At 35.6% G+C, this 19141-nt stretch overlaps 1 protein-coding gene across 5 annotated transcripts in view; it reads left to right on the top strand.

Moving 5' to 3' along the window:
• VCAM1 (vascular cell adhesion molecule 1) overlaps positions 1 to 19141 on the top strand; it is a 39243-nt gene that overhangs the window by 9065 nt on the left and 11037 nt on the right. For 2 of the 5 annotated variants that reach the window (XM_021525105.2, XM_021525098.3), the window contains exons 2-3: positions 16845 to 16926; positions 18523 to 18613. The exons of 1 other annotated variant lie outside the window; for it this stretch is intronic. The gene's annotated coding sequence lies outside the window, so the exon portion shown is untranslated. Of the gene's footprint in view, positions 1 to 16780; positions 18614 to 19141 lie in introns of all 5 variants that reach the window. 2 more of the 5 variants (XM_077785468.1, XM_077785467.1) reach the window with 2 other exon arrangements.

The raw sequence follows: 19141 nt of genomic DNA, 5'->3' as shown, positions 1-19141 counted from the left end.
TTGAAGGGAAGCAATAAGACCTTTGCCAAAGGAAAATACCTGCTTTATTCTCACTTTTGGATTATCAAAGAGGGGTTTATTGTCAGGCTCCCGTAATTCAGCTGTATGTCTAGATAAATAGCCATCTAACTTGACAATTCTATTAAGATTGCTCCCTGGCCATTCTTTTGCTTCATCACTCAACTGTATTCCACACATGGAATTACCGAGGTCAGGAAAAGAGAAGCTAGATGGCACTATGGTCCAAAGGGATCGTGTGCTGCTGGTGAGCAGGGTGAAGCTGTGTGAGTTATATGGTCTAAAAAGCCTCTAGAATTCAATAAATATCAGCAAAAACAGGATCAGAATTTTTGGAGTGGAATTAAGGAGAGAAGAATTACTTACCTTTTGTGTTTTCTAGCACAAACAGACCTAAGCATATAAACATGAAAAAGAAAGCAGATGTAAAATGGTTTTAAGATTGCTTACACAGATAAAAGCTTTGAGAAGTATTTTTTTCATCATTGCCTTAACATAACTTAAACATATTTGTGATTTTTAAACATATGCTCAAATATTTCTGTTTATATACATTATTATTTATGGAAGTAGATAAGCTGTGTACCACATGTGTGCAATCACAGAAAATCAACACACTCATCTGATTTGATCCAGCAGCCTAGAGGGGAAAAATAATCTACCCTGATGCACTCATTAAACCTTCCTTTAATGACTTTAAGGGTAGAGGTAAAGGGGCTTACACTACCAAGTATACCAAGTATACATTTCATTCAAGCAAATATCTGGGCTAGTTATTGTAAGACACTTGTTGTCTTTATATACATATATTTTCACTGTGATATGTCAGTTTCTATGATCTCTACTTTTTACTATTTTTTAGTTAACAAATATATGTAATTGATCAAATTGAAACAAAAGCAGATAAGAATATATTCATACAGTTTGTATTAAAATTGCAAGGCAAATGAAAACCTTTTCCTAACCAGTAATTACTATTTAAGAGCACAAGTAGGCAGTTTAAGCTTAAGACCTCCTTAGAAAAATGTCAAAGTTTTTAAAACACAAAATAAATAAACAAAAACATCTGGAAGCTCTGGAAGTCTGTGCAAGTAGACAGTTTAAGCTTAAGAATTGCTTAGGAGAATGTCAAAGTTGTTAAAACACAAAACAAATAAACAAAACATCTGTGAGCTTTGGAAGTCTGGGGAGGTCTTAATTTATAATTACTTTGAAGTCTCAGCATTTGAAAGTAAATAGAACTCTGTCAGAGAAACAACTTTCCATCTGTAGTAAAGCCAGCCTCTAGGCTTTTTCATTTATATCTTTTGCTTATGCAGTGAAGGGGTCTGCACTGCAGCATGCCATGTTTGAAACAAGATCTTTTGATAAAGAAATAGTCCTTTTTTTTACAGGAGTTCAATAGTTGAGGTGAGGTAGTGCTGTACAAATTACACAAATGTGCATCTGTCACAAAAGAGATGCAAAAAATAACTTATTTAGTAGGATTTTATCATGGCAGAAGGCATATTGTTCCTTCAGAGTTCAGTGTATCATTAATGTGACAGGAAGAGGTATGGATGAGCATGAAAATAATTTGGAAATTATAGGAAAGCTTCAAGGTTAGCAGTCACTAGGAAAAAACTTGCAGAACTTCTGCAAGCAAAATCCAGCAAAAAAAAAGGATGAGCAAGGCGACTTAAAAAACTTAATATAATTACAGAATTTTAATGCTCACGAATTTGCAAGACAGCATAGGAAGGTCAGCAAAGCAAATTCATAGAACTGTAAGCCTGCATGGACAGTGTTAAGGAACAAGCAGGTAAACAAATAGGGCAAAGAAGTTGGAACAAAGAGGAGAAAATGGGACTGGAAGGAATTGGAGAGCAAGACACCTCCTTGGAAATGAAAATGAGATAATGGACATAGTCAACACTGTCAAGAAAACAGGAAGTTTATTGAAGAAGCTTCAGGAGAAGCTAGAAGTGAAGGAGTCATCTGTGGACAGAGGGCACAGTGGAGGAAGTTCAGAAGTTTGTATAAAATGTACAGAGAGGTAGGTGTATATTAATTTGGGAAGTGGGATTGCAAATTTGAAGAACCTAGTAGAAGGCTATTAGAACAACCAGTAGTAATGAAACAAATATCCTTTAGGTTAGCAAATAACAAAAAAATCAATTACTTTTAACATAGCAATCTGTTTAAAAATAAGAAAAAAAAATTAATTTCACAGCAGTCTTTTTTTTTTACATCTTCCTCCCATTTCAAGATACACTGAATTTGCCAGCTCCTGCTTTATTGTGTATTTGGTGATTCCAAAGTCCTTTTTAACTCCTGTACTTAGTATCAGTATACTAGAAGGACGTATGTGAAGTTTAAATGGGAAAAATTATGCTTTCCAAGAGATAGAAAACATAAAGGGCCCCCATCAACAAAATGGTGACGAGCTGGGATTTAGGAATAAAATTCAGAGTAAATTATAATCAAGTGTTTCCCTTCTATCAGCAACATACGAAAAATTCTCATTTCTGTTTACACCTTTTAGAGACAACACCTACTTGCTGCTCTGCCCATTTGCATTGAATAGAGAGATGCTGTAGATTACCCAGGAAGGGGGGAACCATCCAGTGAGTGCTACCATACCTCCAACTTATATCATGAGCCTTGTTCTTAGTTAACCATAGATTTCTGATGCTTCATTAAAAACTACCTTAATTTGTAATGTCTTTAGGAATCACACATTTTTTTCCCTTAGTAGGGACTGTACCATGCAGTTTACCACTTGGTTCTGGAGAACTGACTGCAGGTTTTGGTTTTCAAAAAACCTAAGAAATACAGGCGGGCTGATATAGTACTTGTAGAGCTGGGAGTTTTGCTTTGTGCTGCTTCAGCAACAAGGAGCAGGACTGTCTGACCTGACAATGTTTCTGTGCTTTTCTTTTTTTCCTTTTTGTCATTCAAGTGCTTCCCCCCTAGAATTCAAGGAAGCTCATATTTTGTTTTTTCTGATGATGTGTCAAATCCTTTTAAAGTAGTGTGGATGTTGGCTGAACCTTCTGCATGTTCAGTCTATAGTGGCTAAAATGAATGGAAGCAAAGGATTTCTCTAATGTCTATTATAAGTCAAGGGTCATGTTGTATATGGAGCAAAATACATCTATAGTGGCAGGAAGCAGAGTTTTCCCTATGTTTTAAATAAACAATAGCAGGTCCAAATTCTAGTTATTGGTGATAGGAAGATCTTTTTGTTCTGTGAGATTTCTGTTTCCTGTGACACTCTATAAGGTACATCTCCTTCATGTTTGCTGGCATTATTTGTGTTTTCTAAATGTGTGATACAGCACATTCTTAAAAATAACTGTCAACTTTGTATTTGTTTTCAAGAAAGTGCTGATACTAAATAAACTACTCATTTTGGATTGCAGCAACAGCCATTAAATAGGCCCAGTCAGCAAAAAATCCAGCATGGCTGTTTTTGGCTTTAGTGTCATAGGTTAACTGAAGATAGCATGAGTTGATAAATTTAATGTGCTTTGAATCTGTGAATGTGTTTAAAAAGATATTCTAAACATTAATATTTTAAGATGCTTATCACACATTGAAACTGCTTATTTTACTTCACTATCCTTGTATTAATTTATTCACAAGATGGTTCATCAAAGCAGTGTATTTTAAGGGTCATGTGTTTATAAAATATTAAAAGTACCAGGATAGTTAAATTATGGCTAGTGACTGTTCACAGGAAGTCCAAGCAGGGTGTATGAAATAGGCCTAGAGCCTTGTGAGTCTTGCAGCAGAAGATAGACAGTACATGAAAGCATTAGCATTTCTTGAGGTTGTTAATTGCTCTGAATAAATCAACAATTATTTATTACAATTAAGATAATTTCTTGTAAACACCAGGAGTGCATTAGAAATATACAGCATTCTAATGGGATGTTGAATAGGCTTTTCATTGTCATGGCATTTTACAGTGTACTGATTTGAAGAACAGATCAGAATTTCAGATGATTATTATTATGAATACATTGAATTATGACTGCAATAGTCACTTGAAAATCACTCTTCTGCCATAAAAATTAGTTTCTGGTAAATTAATTTAGCATCCTTGGAAGGTGCCAAATCAGTTATGTTTATTTCAAACATCTGTAAGTATATGCTGCTGTACTGCATTGCAAAGTACATGACAAATTCCCAGTGTTGGCTCAGTGTTTCAGAGACACCCGAAATTGGTTGCCCTAATTCAGGTACCCGGTGTCTCCCCAGCTGCCTGCTGAGCAAGGCAGGTGGAGCACAGAGTAAGAGCTGAGGCTGAAAGACCATTTTTCTGCTTGCCTCAGTTTGGGATTCAGACCCAAACCTGCCAACTGCATTTGCAGTTAAGGGACAGATTGTGGAAAGACACACACCCTCCTTTTCATCTCCTGTTGCAACTGTTAATATTGCTGTAATAGTTTATGTGGAGTGACCCCCATCTGCCTGCCCAAGGACTGAATGCAGCTTTCCCAAAGTTCCTCACTCATAAACCGCCTTCCTTCCGGGACCCACGGTGTGGGGAAAGGACAGAGATTCCATCTTGCCCCTCACTCTTTTTTTTTTTTAATTTTCTCTCTGTTTTCTCTCTGAGTGTAAGGTTTGACTGGTACTGAAGTTCTAAGCTGCAATATTTTTATTATCAGCAGGAATGTCTAAAAGCAACTTGCTCCAGCACAGGTGAGGATTAAAGAAAAAGATGAGAACGTTCATAACCAGGGTGACAAGCCGGAGGAAAGAGCCTCACTTGCCTGTGCCTGGTCTGGCTGCAGCATTTGCTTGAAGCAGGAGTTAATTTGACCATGTACATTCCTTTTCTTTTTCCTTCTAGTCTAGTCATGTGAAATACAAGAGTTATTCCAACATAAGTTAAAGAAGGGACTAATATCTAACAGATTAAGTTTTTGCTGAGAAAGAATAGTTACAAGCAGGAAATTCTGGAACCATAAGGGCCCCTACAGATCCTCACAAAATTTCCAGAATGCAAGATCTTTTCCATATTAATAAACATTGAACTACATCCATGATTATGATACCAGTTTTATATAAAATATTTTAAATTAATAATGGTTGTGAAGGGGGATTTCCATTTCCTCTTTTACAAGGGTATTTCCACATATTTCAAACGCTCATTAAACAGTGTCTGCTTTAGTACATACATACAAAATTTGTTCAGAACAATTAAGATGTGATTGCTGTAGTAAAAGTTTGTTAGAGATTTTTTAACAAAACCTTTGGGTCTCTGGGTTCGCTCCTGACTGATATGCCAACTACAGTGATGTTTTCTTGCATATTTATACCTTCATTTACAGTTCTTATTTAATGACAGTAAGGATTCTTTTTGCAAAACACTTAAACATGTATGAGGCTTCTATGATGTAGTTAACTGGAATGAATACCCTCTACTGCTGTTATGTATATATTTCAGTATTTTGCACAACTAATGATCAGAAATACATACCTGTGAAGTAACATCTAATTTTTTTTTCAGTTTTGAAATTGTGTGGTGTTCTGAGAGCCTGCACTGTACTTTGTATCAAGAGTACTTTTTTAATCCTATCTTGTTTTGTTTCATTTCATAAATACTATGTTTTATGCAATCATTTTCTTTTTCCTTTATTCTCCTGGAGTAGGTTTCAGTTTCGATATATCAGAAAATTTTTTCTGAATACTAAGTAGGTGGGGGCATTCCAACAGATAACAGAAAGAAAGAATAGTAGGAAATCTTAATTAATTGTACTGATTTTGTACAAATGAAGTAACTGAGTGACAGAGCAGGAACTAGGTGGGAAAAGAACAATAGTGTGAGAGCGCACAATACTAAGTATTTGGAAGAAAGGAGTTTGAGAATTTAGCTAGTACTGGAAGTTACAGGACATGCAAAGAGGTTAAATACCTACAAATATGCCTGCTATAAAATATCTTACAGTTATACTAGTTTTAATTATCAGGGCAACTGCAGACTACATTCAGTAGTGCCTGGAAGCATTAGTGGCTTCTGAAAATGTCCTCACCTGAGTGATTTTGCTAACTTTTTCCTGGTGCTGGCGAGGAAATATTTGCAAAGGCATAAGAGAGTTGTTCAGCATACTGAATGAGAGATTGGCTGTAATTCAAAGTGTAAGAAACTGACTTTTGGAAAGGCATATTGTAATGGAAATGAGAACATTTAGCATGTGATTTTGAGGGGACTGGAAAAAGTCCCAAGAGCAAGTATGGTGATAGGAAAGGCAAGACCTGTCAGTGTAGAAGAAAGTCTTTAAAGAAAACAAAAGCAATTCTGAGGTTACCCTCTGATTAACTGGGAAGACAAAATAAATATGCAAAGGAAAAGTGGGTGTGCTGAAACTAGTGTATAAAGATTCAGGTGATTTCATAAGGAAGAAGGTAGTCAAACTGAACTACTGAAAATAAGATGAAAAACTAATGACCAGAAAGAAGAATTTCAAAATAAGTCCTAATTTACTGGTAGCTGAAAAGAAGTTGAAAGAGGAGAGTGCAGGGACTTAAGAGATGATACTGCAAGAAAGGTTTGGAAGTTTTATATATCTGCTGTGAATTTAAATGCTAGCACTTGTAATTGTTCTACCACGGGAGAATAGTCAGTGTTTTATATTTTATGTACTTGTAAAGACAGAATGTCAGAACAAATTACCTTATTCAGCACATTGTCTTAATCATTCTAGGTTATTGTTGTTTGCATGGACAAAAGTGCCCAACAGTTGCAGAGAACCAGAGGATGCTGGGCCCATGATAACCAAGAAGGAAGTATAGACATGAGATAGTGAAGGAGGAAATATTTTAATTTCATTTGAATCTGAGAACAATTTTGTCTCTCTGGAGATCTAGATGCTTGTAAAAGCATTGTGTAGATACTTTTCAAACAGTAGCATGTAAATTGTTTCAGTGCTTTGCACAGCTGTGCTTCACCAGTTTTGACCTCACCAAAGTAGCTTGGGGCATTTGCCATTGCAGTACTGCAAAACTTCTTGGCAGAGAGGAAGAGGGTGCATTTCTCTTTGTAGCTGTCCTCTCATAAGGTACAGGGTTTTTACATGTTTTTGCTCATTAGATATTTATATTGTGACTTCCTATTCTCCGCTGCATCAGTAGAGATTACTGCCATATTTGGAAGGCATTTGCTTAACATCAGACTGGCCAAAAGGAAATTATTGTACATAAAATCATGTATATTGTAAACATGGTAAAAAGTAGGCTCTTATTTTTGTCATTGTATAACATAGTCTATTGTTCATGGGACATCTAGCTGGTAAGGACTGGTACCAAAACTAGGTGCAGCAGAAGAGTCTAATGTGAGCAAAGTTTTGCCCCATAGCATAGGTTCATCTGAGTTTGAACATGGAGATAATAGTAATCACAGAATCATTAAGGTTGGAAAATATCTCCAAGAAGAAATCTAACCTTTGACTATTCTGAAGCTTTTGAAACCTCCAGAGCACATACTTTTGTGTATTTATTGTAGTCTTTCTATGGTGAAAAATATAAAGATGCCAAATTTCAGTACTTTTTCCGTTGTAACTCCATACTACAAGTGTTACATCACACAAAATCCCCCACAGTTGGAGGATCACTGTTGAATATAAATTTTGCACAAGGTTCTTCTCTCCATGGTCCAATTGTTGTTCTTTGCTTGATGAGCTCTCTGGATGGATTTTCAATGGTTAATTTTAAGATTTTCTTTTAGGAGCCCAGAGGAACCTGTGCTGTGAAGGGGCTCACAGCAGGCACTGCTGGCTGCTTGGGTTCAGGCACCTGAGTTCTTCACAGGTGCTGGGCTGTTAGCTGTGAGTTCCTCCTCATCCAACCTTCATTAATCTCAGCTTTATTGTTTTATAAGATGGCCTGTAACAGAACAGTTCTTTATCAGGCCCATTTCTGAAAAATGAGTGCTTTCTTTGTGTAACCAAAGGGCTCCACAGCTGTGCTGTTCCAGTCGCAGTCTCTGCTCAAGAGTGTCATTTCCCTTGAGCTGGCTGGAATTTAGGTTCACTTAGTATAGCAAAACATGGGAGCTGCTGTCAAGAGAAATTGCTGTGAGGATCTTGGTCTTGCTTGGTGTTCTTTCCTTGTAGAAGTGGTTTTGGATGTAGGAAATAGGACAAAATGGGTGTTACTTCTCATGTAAAAAGAGTTTAGAAGCTGGGTATGGCCTAAGGCCATTTTTTCTGTAGCTCTGTTATTATGTCTTCTTTTTTTAGTCTGTAATCTCAAAGCATTTCCTCACAATCATGAAGCTATTATAGCAATTCCTATTAGTAACAGGATTTAAAAACCTTCTCCTCCCTTGCAGCTTATTCAGAGGATAATAGATGTACTGATTTCAATACATGTGTTTATATTGTACCTAGGCCAACATACTCAGCATAGATCATCAAAACATGAAAGACAACTGCCACTGATTAATTTATTGCTGTTTTCTACCCACTTCTTTGGAGCACCTCAACTCTATTAACTTTGATTGCCTAAGTTAAACACCTGAATTTTCAGAGTAATGAACATTCCTTACTACTTTAATTAGGAAATGACAGTGTTCAGTAACTTTAAATGAGACAAAATGCAGGTGCAAAGAGTCTGCTTTACAGTCCAATGCCTCACGTTTTACCACAATCAATATATCTCTTTTCCTATAGAAACAGAAGATTTCCTGGGGGAAAAAATGTATGTGGGAACATACAAACTTGAGTTATCTTCTTTCCCATTTTATAGCTTGTAGATTTACATCCTTAATAGCAATTTAAAATAAAATATCTAATTGCAAAAATTTCTTCATAGCATGTCATACTGACAGAGACCATGGGAGTGCAGCTCCAGCAGACCAGCTGTGCTGTTGAGCTGCAATGTATGTGCATTTAGGACTATCCTGGTGCAGGCAAGACCTGAGACAGATTTATTTGTTCTGAAGGATTGATCAGGGGTGTGTATGGTATATACACCATACTTGGCTAATAATTCCATTTGGAAATAACTGAAGCTTTTGGTAAAAAAAAAAATGTAAAAGTAAAAAAATCAGTGTTTTGAGTGTTTTAAGAAACATCTTAAAATAAGGAATGTCAACTATATGTTTTTGGATGCAGGATATTAAAAATTCTTTTGTAAGGGTAGTATTTATACCATGAGATGTACTGAGGACTTTGCTATGACCAGTCTGAAATTTGCTAAAATACTGGTTATAAAGTTTTAAACTCCAATATGGTTGAATGAGCAAGAACTGTAAAACACATTTAATGCTGTATTTGTAAAATATGGATGTATACAGGCATTAATATGTGTAGTAAATGATCATGATTCAAAGCTTAACAGATTGAAAAAAAATTAAAAATATCAAAAGGGATGTCAAATATTTTCAGATTTTATCTAGGACATGATTCTGTAGTGATTTTTTTTTTAAATTTTTTTTTAGGAACCATGGAGGTTTCATGAAAGTCTGAAAATCAGATCAGAGTAATGCAGGAGTGCAGGTCTAAGTGGATTTCATGCTGTTGTAGCCTGGACTTTGAAAAATATTGCTTGTGATGTCAGGGAAAAAATAACATACTAAGCAAATGAAGACATTCTAGAGAAATTCTCATTTTACATCTTTATTCAGAGAATTCATATTTTACAAGAAAAAAAAATCTGAAGTAATTTGAAAGTCTTCTAAGATCTTTGGCATAACCTGGAAGGGCAGTACTTCCTAAACATCTATTCTCCAGGTTTCTTAGAAACCTGATTCAGTCTCTTTTTAACCAAGAGAAAATGAACTAGAACAGAGATATGCCTTGGAAGGGACCCTGAGATGGATTTTGTTTAATCAAATGATGTCAATACAGATTTGACTATGTAATTTTTTTTTGTTTCTACATATAGCTATTGATGTGGGAGTTTCTAAGAAAGTGTTTTGATCAATAGTCATCTTCTCTAGAACAAGTTTGGAAGTACAAAGCACTTCCATTTTATAACAGTATTTGATCCGTGACTAATTGCTTTTATCCTGTGAAGCTGTGTTTCTGTAAATGTATCTTTATGGTTTTAATGAATGTTTTTAAAGTCTATATCTAACCCTATAGCTATATGAACAAATTCTTCAAGAACTAAAAGATGAGTTTAGTTCAGTGGTTCAATTCCCTTTCTTTGTATGTACTTTTAGGGCTTTTAACTATTCCTGTAGAATCTCAGAAACATGAGGTATCCCACAGTGAAAATGAGAAGACAGGTCCTTATCTCAAGAAAGTTGACGCCAGGTTCTAGTTTGGCATGTAACAGAGGTCAGTTTGGACAGACTTCACAGCTGGATGAAAGCTTAAATTCAGTGACAGATTTACAAGCAGGATGTAGGGGCTGTAATGAGATGAGTTGTATTAAAGCAAATCTTTTAGCATTTAGCATCAGTAGCTAGGTTTTAAAAAACAGGAAACCATTTCAGGGTGGAGACTGCAGAAGCACCTAATGTTCTTTAACATAATTGTGTGAATGCCTGTGTTTCTGTAACCATAGGTTTCTGTAAAGGAGTTAGAGTTTATTATTTCAGATGGAAGGTCCTCCCTCCCTTTGCTCCCTAAAAGGCTGCATGTAAAAAAATTTGGAGGGGAACTTCCACTGACCTATTGCATTGTATTGTCTTTTCCTAGCAAAGGCTGCTTTTCTCGGCAGTCATTCATAATTTTGAAGTCCTTCCAAAAGAAGACAAGGCTCTTTGAATTGGTCCAAAAGAATCAAAATTCAATGGCTACTGCTAATCCTTGCCAATAATTTTATTAAATTATTGCAAATTATGAACTTTCAGTACCTGTTTGGTGGCACAATTTACAGGGCCCTCATTAAGATAGACTCATGCACGTTGTATGGCCAAATCATTCTGGTCACACATTTCTCCACAGAGAAGCAAATAAGAAATTTTAGTGCCTCTCAACTGCCTTGATTTTTCCCTGAAATTAATATGATCTCTATTATTATTATTATCTCTGATGCTTTACTACATGACAATGCTGATAGACATTTATAAAAATATGACTAGAATATAAACTAAAAGACCCCAACTATAATAATATTATAAGAAATTGAATGTTTTACACAAGGAGAAAAGTCAGCCAGGATATTGAAAGCAGTTTAGGACCTGGATCAGGGAGATTAATTCTGTGTTCTGTTGGAGAACCTGCATGACAGTTGCGTCAAAATCAAAAGAAGAGATGGGTGAATATTTCTTGGTTTTCAATTAAAAATATTTTTCAATCATTTTTTGAAGAGAACTGAAATTGGGAATGACTTCCTTAATTGCTTGTATATGGATTTTATGTGCCATGTAGGGAATAAAGTACTTTTGAAGATTAATGTAATTCAGTATATAGATACATTTGTTCAACATTTGAGTTGCCTAGAAGTATTCCAATAGAACTTGGAATAGGAAGCATTTTCTCTCCTTTTGGTACTACAGATAAGTTTTAAACTTTCCTTTGTAGTTCATTCACAGTGTTTCCATTTCCTTTGAGCTTATTAGGCAAGTCAAATGACAGTTTCCATCAGAAAGAGTAGTCTTTGGCCTCTATTTGTATGCATGCAAACAACTTGGTGATATTTGCATTCATCTGCAAATTGAGAAAAACATTTTTAAATTAATTGAGAGTTAAATATATCTGAGATTATTTAAGATATAAATTCCCTGTTGTGTGGAGAATAGGACTAATAAATTCATTGTTAAAATGATGGTTAATCCTGACAAAATAGATGCAGATACAGCATTTTTGTGGCATCAGAAAACAAATATGTGTTTATGTACCTTTAATAAAGGTAGCGTACAGAAAACATTTTCAACAGTAATCTGCAGTATATACATAAATCACTAAATAAACCTTAATTTTTTTTTTTAATGTCTTTTTATCTGCCTTTCTATAACTTATTTCAATTAAAGGTCAAATGTAAAGGTCACAGACTAAATACAAGCAGTTCAAGTGCTATAAGTATCACAGCATAGATGACATGAGGAAGATTTTTTTTTTTAATTTTAAGATTATCATGAACTGTGATTTAATAAGTAAGAATTCCTCTCATTTCCAGTTAATGTTTTGTATTTCCTTGATTTAAGTATGTTGTGATTCCTGAAGCTGATACAGTCTGATTATACAATAATTTGTAGCTGGGAAACTTTTGTGAAGTTTCTTTCTGTTTTCAAAGATAATATGTTCAACTTAGACAAATTTATATGCACCAGTGTTTACCAGTGTTTGTATGCATTATTCATTCTGAATGGGTTTTGACTTCTAAAACAATTTTGTGGTTTTTCACTGTTGAAGGAATAATTGCAGAAAAGTGAGACAAGCTAAAGAAGGAAGTCATACCTCAAATCAGGAGACATAATCTCAGCAAATAAGGACATTATTTAAAGAACTGAACAGCGAACTTTGCCAGTTATGAGCAGTCTTCATCTTCTGCTGAAGCCACTGCTGTTGACTATTGCTGTAAGTTAAACACTGGAACTACAGTAAAGTGGTAAATGATCTGTTCCTCAGGCAGATTTTGCCAGAGCACACTCTAGTCTTGCATTTCTGTTCTGAGAATGATGGGTGTCTGTCCAGGTGGCCAGCTTTGGCAGGATAATAAATTGATGTTCTTTCTTCTCTGTCCCAGAGGAAGTGTGGAGGAGGGAAAATATCTTCCTTCCAGAGGATATTTGCCTTTGCCATAGTGATAGAAAAAGCTGATGAATAAATCAGCCAGAAAAAACAAAACAAAACAAAACAAAACAAAAAAACAGAAGGGTCAGAAAACTTATGGCAAAGGAAAAAACAGTGAGAATACTGTATATGTCAGGACTCTGGTTGCCATTTCATAAACAACCTTCTTCCTATTTTTGTGTAATTTACTTTAACATCCTGTTTCTTTCTTTATCCCATGTGTGACTTTGGGACTTTGAAAAGGACTGAAGCCTTAGAAAAGATTTGTTTATTGTGTATTGGGAGAAGGCGGAGTCTTCTCTACTAAAATTGAGAAATGCTTAAAGAGAGATAATAGATGCTATTATAATGAAAAATGCTAACTTCCTTCCAAGAGAATGGAAAGAAACACTACAGAAAGAAAAGTGATTTTGATTATATGTATTAGAGATTTTCTATTTAATATATTACATTTGGAACAACTTTGCATTTTGAGATCAATTTTTACATGATTTTCAAGCTATTTTACAAAGCCAACTTCCACTCTTCAAGTAAAGATATGTATTCTTGTGATAAAATTTGCAAAATTTTGTTCTGTGGCAAAGACAACCTTCTGAACTACATCCATGCTTTGCCCTTGAGGCCTGGGCTGAGCAGCCCAGCATAGCAGGAGCTCTATAAATTATCATGTTCCTCATGACTTCAGTTACAGCAACCTGTGCTTGCAGTGAAGCAAGCAAAGCAGCTTCCTAGCCTTTCAGTCATTCCAGTTTGCAGTGTTAGTAAATGTGGTGTTTTCAGGGTTAAAAATCATTTAGTAAGTCATTACACAGCTGAAGAGGACAATAATAGTGTTATCTTGAAGATTCTCTGTTTGCGTCCCTTGGCTTTAGACTAGGCCAAGAAAGCAAACCTAAGTAAGAAGGTGATATGATTAATTTGGGGAAATCTTATGGTTTACAAGTGGGCACCAACAAGCAGCTCTCTGACACCTGTAGTGCAAAATCAGCTGATGGTGACACAGCCAAACTGTGGTACCAGGACTGAGATGGCCTGGGAGCAGTGCCCTGGCAGGCAGCAACAGCCGTGGGACAGTTCCAAACTTTGACACAGGCTCTGTGCAATGATGGGATGCTAAGAGCTCAGTTGATAAAGTTCAGTGGCGTTCTAGATTCAGAAATGACAGAGATTGTTTTGAAGTTGCAGGAGGAAAAGGTTTTGCAGTAGTATAGTGCAAGAGGAGAGTAAAGCAGCAGAGCTGGTTTTAGAGAGGCAGAACAGAGCAGGTGATTCCTAGTTCTAATTGAAATAGTGTTAGTTAATACTATTAATTTCTATTTTTCTATGCTGTTTAGGATAAGTTTTAAAAGGCTGCAAGCTTTAGAAATACATCTGTAAAATTGTATTTCCAAATCTCTTGGATATTTCTCAAATTTCATTTGCTCATAGGATTTTTCTTGTATTGAATTATGCTCCCAAATACACAGGCCCAGTGCAGAGACCATTTCTCTCTGAGTCCATGTGTAAGCAATTGTATCACTTGTGTTTCCACCATTCTCAAGATTTTATCATTTAATCTGCTTTTAACCTGTGTCAGGGATGGGATCCTGGCTTGAAAAATTCTGACTCATCTACTGTAGGTGTATTCTGTCCATCTCCATCTCTTTGTAACAACTACACTCATGAGCACATCCAAACAGGATTTCAGTCCCAAAAGACTGGAAATGGGGAAATAGGAGTGAGATGTCAGGTACTAGCCAGCTTCTGGACTACTTTCCATTATTCTTACCAAGGTTTAGAGGAATATTGAATTAACTGGAAAAACATTCTTTGTCCTGCAAAAGCAGACCATTCTGTCAAATGCTTTGGTGTACAGTTGTGTTTCTTTTAATACACACTGGAAAAGATAATAAGCAAATACTTCTAAATATAAGGGAGAAACAGCAGCAGCACTTAATTATGAAAAAGTTTCCTTTTGGCAAAAGTAGTTAAAAAGTATAACCTCCAATGCAAAACATGTAATGTGTTTTGTAATATGTGGAAATAATAAGAGAATAGGAATATTCTCTGTAATATTTTTTATCTTAACTCTATGTGCTAGCACCACTTGTCCTTTCATTTGAGCTACTTCATAAGAAAAAAAATTTCGTGAAATATTTGAGATACTAAAGGAAGACTATTTAATATTGTTTTCAGAATTTTCCTTAATACCTACTTCCCATATACCATTTTTTTCTGTTTTTTGTTCTTTTATCTATTTGCATTAATTACTGTGTTTTGTGGAGCAATTGTAAATGATTCCTGGTTTTTTAAGAAAGATTTTAAGTTTTAACATAGAAAGAACTCATGATAAAATAAATTGTTTTAACATTCTTTCAAATAGCCTCTTAATATGTGGACCCTGAATATTCTACAAATGCATTTGTGACAGAGTCTGACATTCATGCATACCTTGACTAGTAAGTTTCTCAGAGAAGAACTTGTGGAATTTATGTCTCTGTAAAGCACTGTTACATTGGCAGATTTCATTTCTCTTTAACAGCAAGATTTTAAAGCTTCCTGGGTAGTTCCTGCATATTCATATGGGAAGCATCAAGCTGCTCTCACTGTTCCTGAACACTTCTGTGTGTTGTAAACCCAGACGTGACAATCCAGGCTACACTCGCTTTCCCTGCAGGCCCCTGACATTCCATGAGCTCCAGAGAGCCCTCTGAATAATGTAGAGGTCTTGCTTTTGAGACACAGCCAGCTATTACAGCCAAGGTGAAACTGAAGTTCCAATCACATATCAAGTTAGGCTTGCCCTGTGTTTAATCCTTACTTACTTTAAGGAGTTACTATGAAATTGTTGTAACTGATGTCACTCCATAATCATGAGATTACCAAGAAGTCACAGACAACTTCTCTCTTGGTTTTATGCCCTATTTCTGCTAATTAGATCCTGACAGGATTTCCAGTTATTCACAATGGTTTGCTTTACAGCTATGTGCCAGAAAAGTGCTATTTGTGCTTAAGTCCCATAGGTAACTGTGTTTGCCAGTCAAAACACTAATGTGGTTGTCTGAGTTTCTGCTTTAATTTTCTGTCTAAAACAGCCTTGGAAGGATAAACTGAATCTTAAATGGCACATTATAGCAATCCTTATGAAAATGGCTTAGAGCCACGATATGAAATGCATTCATTGAAATATTAGATTTTTTAGGAAGAGTAAGAAAATAAAAGATCAAGGTAAGTTTACAGGTGATTCACAAAACCAAAATTAACTTCACAAGGAATGTTGTGCAGGATTGTTATCTCCTCATTTATTCATCTTTATAAGCATCTGTAGCTTTAGTCTAAATTAGTAGCATTTATCAACTGTACAATCCTTTAAAAAGAAGCTACTTAGAAAGTAGTTGTTTCTTTTATTAAAAAGGGAATATGGTGAGCTAGTAGGAACTAGTAAAGAGTGAAGATTAATTTAGTAATTGCTTTCTTCCTGGGTATTTATGGAGTTTTGAACACATACATATACACTGCTTAATTTTCAACCTTTTGATAAATTTCTCATCATACTTACAATCATTCTGTACTGTAGACTTGACCTGAAAATTTATCCTTCTTTAAGTTAAATGTGCAAATCTTGTAGTAATCTTTAAATATAATTATTATTTATTAATTTTCTAATTAATGAATTAGAAAAATATATTTAAAATAAATAATCCCATTAATAAATACAATATGCAGGATAAAGTGAAACAAATTTTCTTAAATTGTCTGAAATCCTAAATTGTTGATAGACTGTATTTGCTATGTCACAGCACATTTTGTGAAACCATGAGCTACAGCAGGATCCATATGCTGCCCTTAGAGGTAGAATGAAAATCTCTTCATGCCACAAAAATTCAATAGTCATGGCACAATACACTCGAGAGTGCAAGAAAGGCAAAGTCAGCAGCTGGATCTTGGTGCCATAGCAGGTGAATCAGTATAATAAAATGTAATAATAGATCACTTACAGGCTGATGGGTTTATATCAAACAATTTTAAATCAATAATAGAGAATTCCTAGAGTGTTATTTTTAGTGTGAGATGTTTGTATTACATTAATTCAAATAATCTAGGGGACTCGGTGTAAGATGATTTGCTTAAATTCTTAATGAATTCATCATCATACATCTTGGGAAGTTCCTGTGCCTGGACCCTGATGGTCTTGCAGATCCAAGTCACCATGCTGCTGAGATCCTGAGTACTGAAAGGCACTACAGAGGTAAGATTAATCTCAAGCTCATGAGCCTATGAGAACTTAACTGGATGATCCTTGATCCACAAAAGGATTCAATGCTGCTTTTGAAACATTTGTGTCTTCTTTATCTGTTGAAAACTGTGGATTGCACAGAATTGTTCCCTTTCCCATGCAGATGTCCCAGCTTCCAAGTGAAAGCCCTAGCATTTTTTGCATGGTCATCTCACTTAGTGAATGGTGATTTCATTCAGCTCCAGGTTTGCCTGTACCTGAGCTGTTAAAAGAGAACTGCCAATAGCCATTCCTCATGGTGTGGAGATAACTATAGTAAGAAATTAAGTCAAACAATGCAATATTTTCCAACCAAGAGGGTCATTAAACCATCTGTTACTTATAATTTGGTATTCACATACAGTTCTTGGGAAATTTCAGGAGAAATCCTTGGCTAAGAAGTATCAGAATGTTGGAAGTCAGGTATTTCTCATACGAATTCAGTACAGACTTTTATCCTGCCTGAGAGCAATTTCAAACATGTGACACATTTCTCAAGTTGCCTCTCTTATCATGAGAGAGTAACATGGTCTGTGATAAAAGGTGACACAGCTATGAAAGTCATTCTTGCTCAGTTGTCTATATCAGACTACAGGGGCCAGGGCTTTGATGCCTAGCCAAGTAATTGTCTGGGAAGGGGAAATAAATTCCAGTAACTCTCATCTTTCTTACCCTGCTGAGAAAAATTCAGCTGCTTATGGTTTTTATCACTTAGCCACTCCTACTTTGTCATATTCCTTTTGTGAAAGTGTTAATAACCAAAGCAGTTGAGGTGATGCCTAACTGTTTGGGGGGGAGAAAAAGGAAAGAGGGAAATAGTCCAAATGACAAAACAGCATGTTTTTTATTTAGGGTAGAGCACATTCAAGAGACAAAAGCAGGGTGCCAGGCCGTTCATAGAGTTGCAGCTGGTTTCAAGCATTACTTGATTTATCAGTATGTGTACAGGAACACAAACATACATATTTTGCTACTGAAAAATGTTTCTCTTGAACACATGTCATTTTGGCTTGATGGAAGTAAAAATTAGTTCATTCCCAGTTGTTTCTATTTGGATGGTCAGTTTCTTCAGGACTTCCAGTCCACCTCCAGAGAGGGGAAGGTGACGAAATCTAGGTAAAAGAGAGATTTCATTTGTGTGTATCTTAAAAAAACAAACAAAAAAAAAAAAAAAAAAAAAAAAAAACAAATGAGTGATCCCTGTAATCCTTACCTATATGGAAGATTTAAAAATTATTAATCTTCAGTCCTGCAAAGTTAATTCATTTAATGACTTTCTGACATCTGTGTAATATTTCTAGCCTGTCCACTCTGGGACAAAAAAGATAACATTTCTATAACACAAGGCGGCAAAAATACCCAGCCAAGCACAGTATTTCAGAATATAAACCATTGTAAGAGAATAAAAATTAATATATTCTGGAAGATAAATTGAAGGATAATCCATTAGTAGCAATGCAGTTTTCAGTAGCCTTTGTAGGAGGATCCAAGTTCAGTATTTCTTGAAGGTGGAATGGTCTGTTACAGATTTTGCTTTCATCGTTCCCCTTTTTCTTTCTTGGTCCGTAGGGACATCCATGTACCTCATCACTGAACAGCAGGAAGGATGTGGGAAACAGGGAAGTGACTGATGAACAAGTGTATTGCAGAGCTGCTGCTGGTGAGCAACAAGAAAGCTTGGTCAAAAAGTTCTCCACCACTGTCTTGATAAACTTCTTCTGACCATATGAAATACAGGCTTTAATAAAGTACACAACAAGATTTAATTGTATTAGAATTTCCTGTGGAATACTGGGGGAATTAAGTAACTTCCTCATATTCCTTCTTAAATGTTTTCATCTGACTTTACCTTGCCATATCCTGAGTTCTAGCTATCATCTGCATGTTGACCCAAGGCCCACTTTATTTTTTCACTCTGTCCATTTTGAATGAGTTTTGTCTGAGGCTTTTTGTCGTTTTCTCCAATGAGAACAAATTATTTTGATATGCCTTGGTATATTCAGATCAAAATAAAAGTGAATCTGAAATCTTAGTCTAGAATTCCCAAAGAGATTTTGAATACTCCAAGGCTTATATTTGAATTTTAATCTTGTTATACACTAGATAGTATTTCAGGAGGGAAACTTCTTTTTACCTATGTCACTATGAAGGCAATGGGAGCTCAGCTATCCAAACTAATAAAATTTGG

This window comes from Lonchura striata, chromosome 9 (genome assembly GCF_046129695.1).
Source record: "Lonchura striata isolate bLonStr1 chromosome 9, bLonStr1.mat, whole genome shotgun sequence".
NCBI classification, from domain to species: Eukaryota; Metazoa; Chordata; class Aves; order Passeriformes; family Estrildidae; genus Lonchura; species Lonchura striata.
This window is presented reverse-complemented; position numbering and strand designations above follow the sequence as displayed.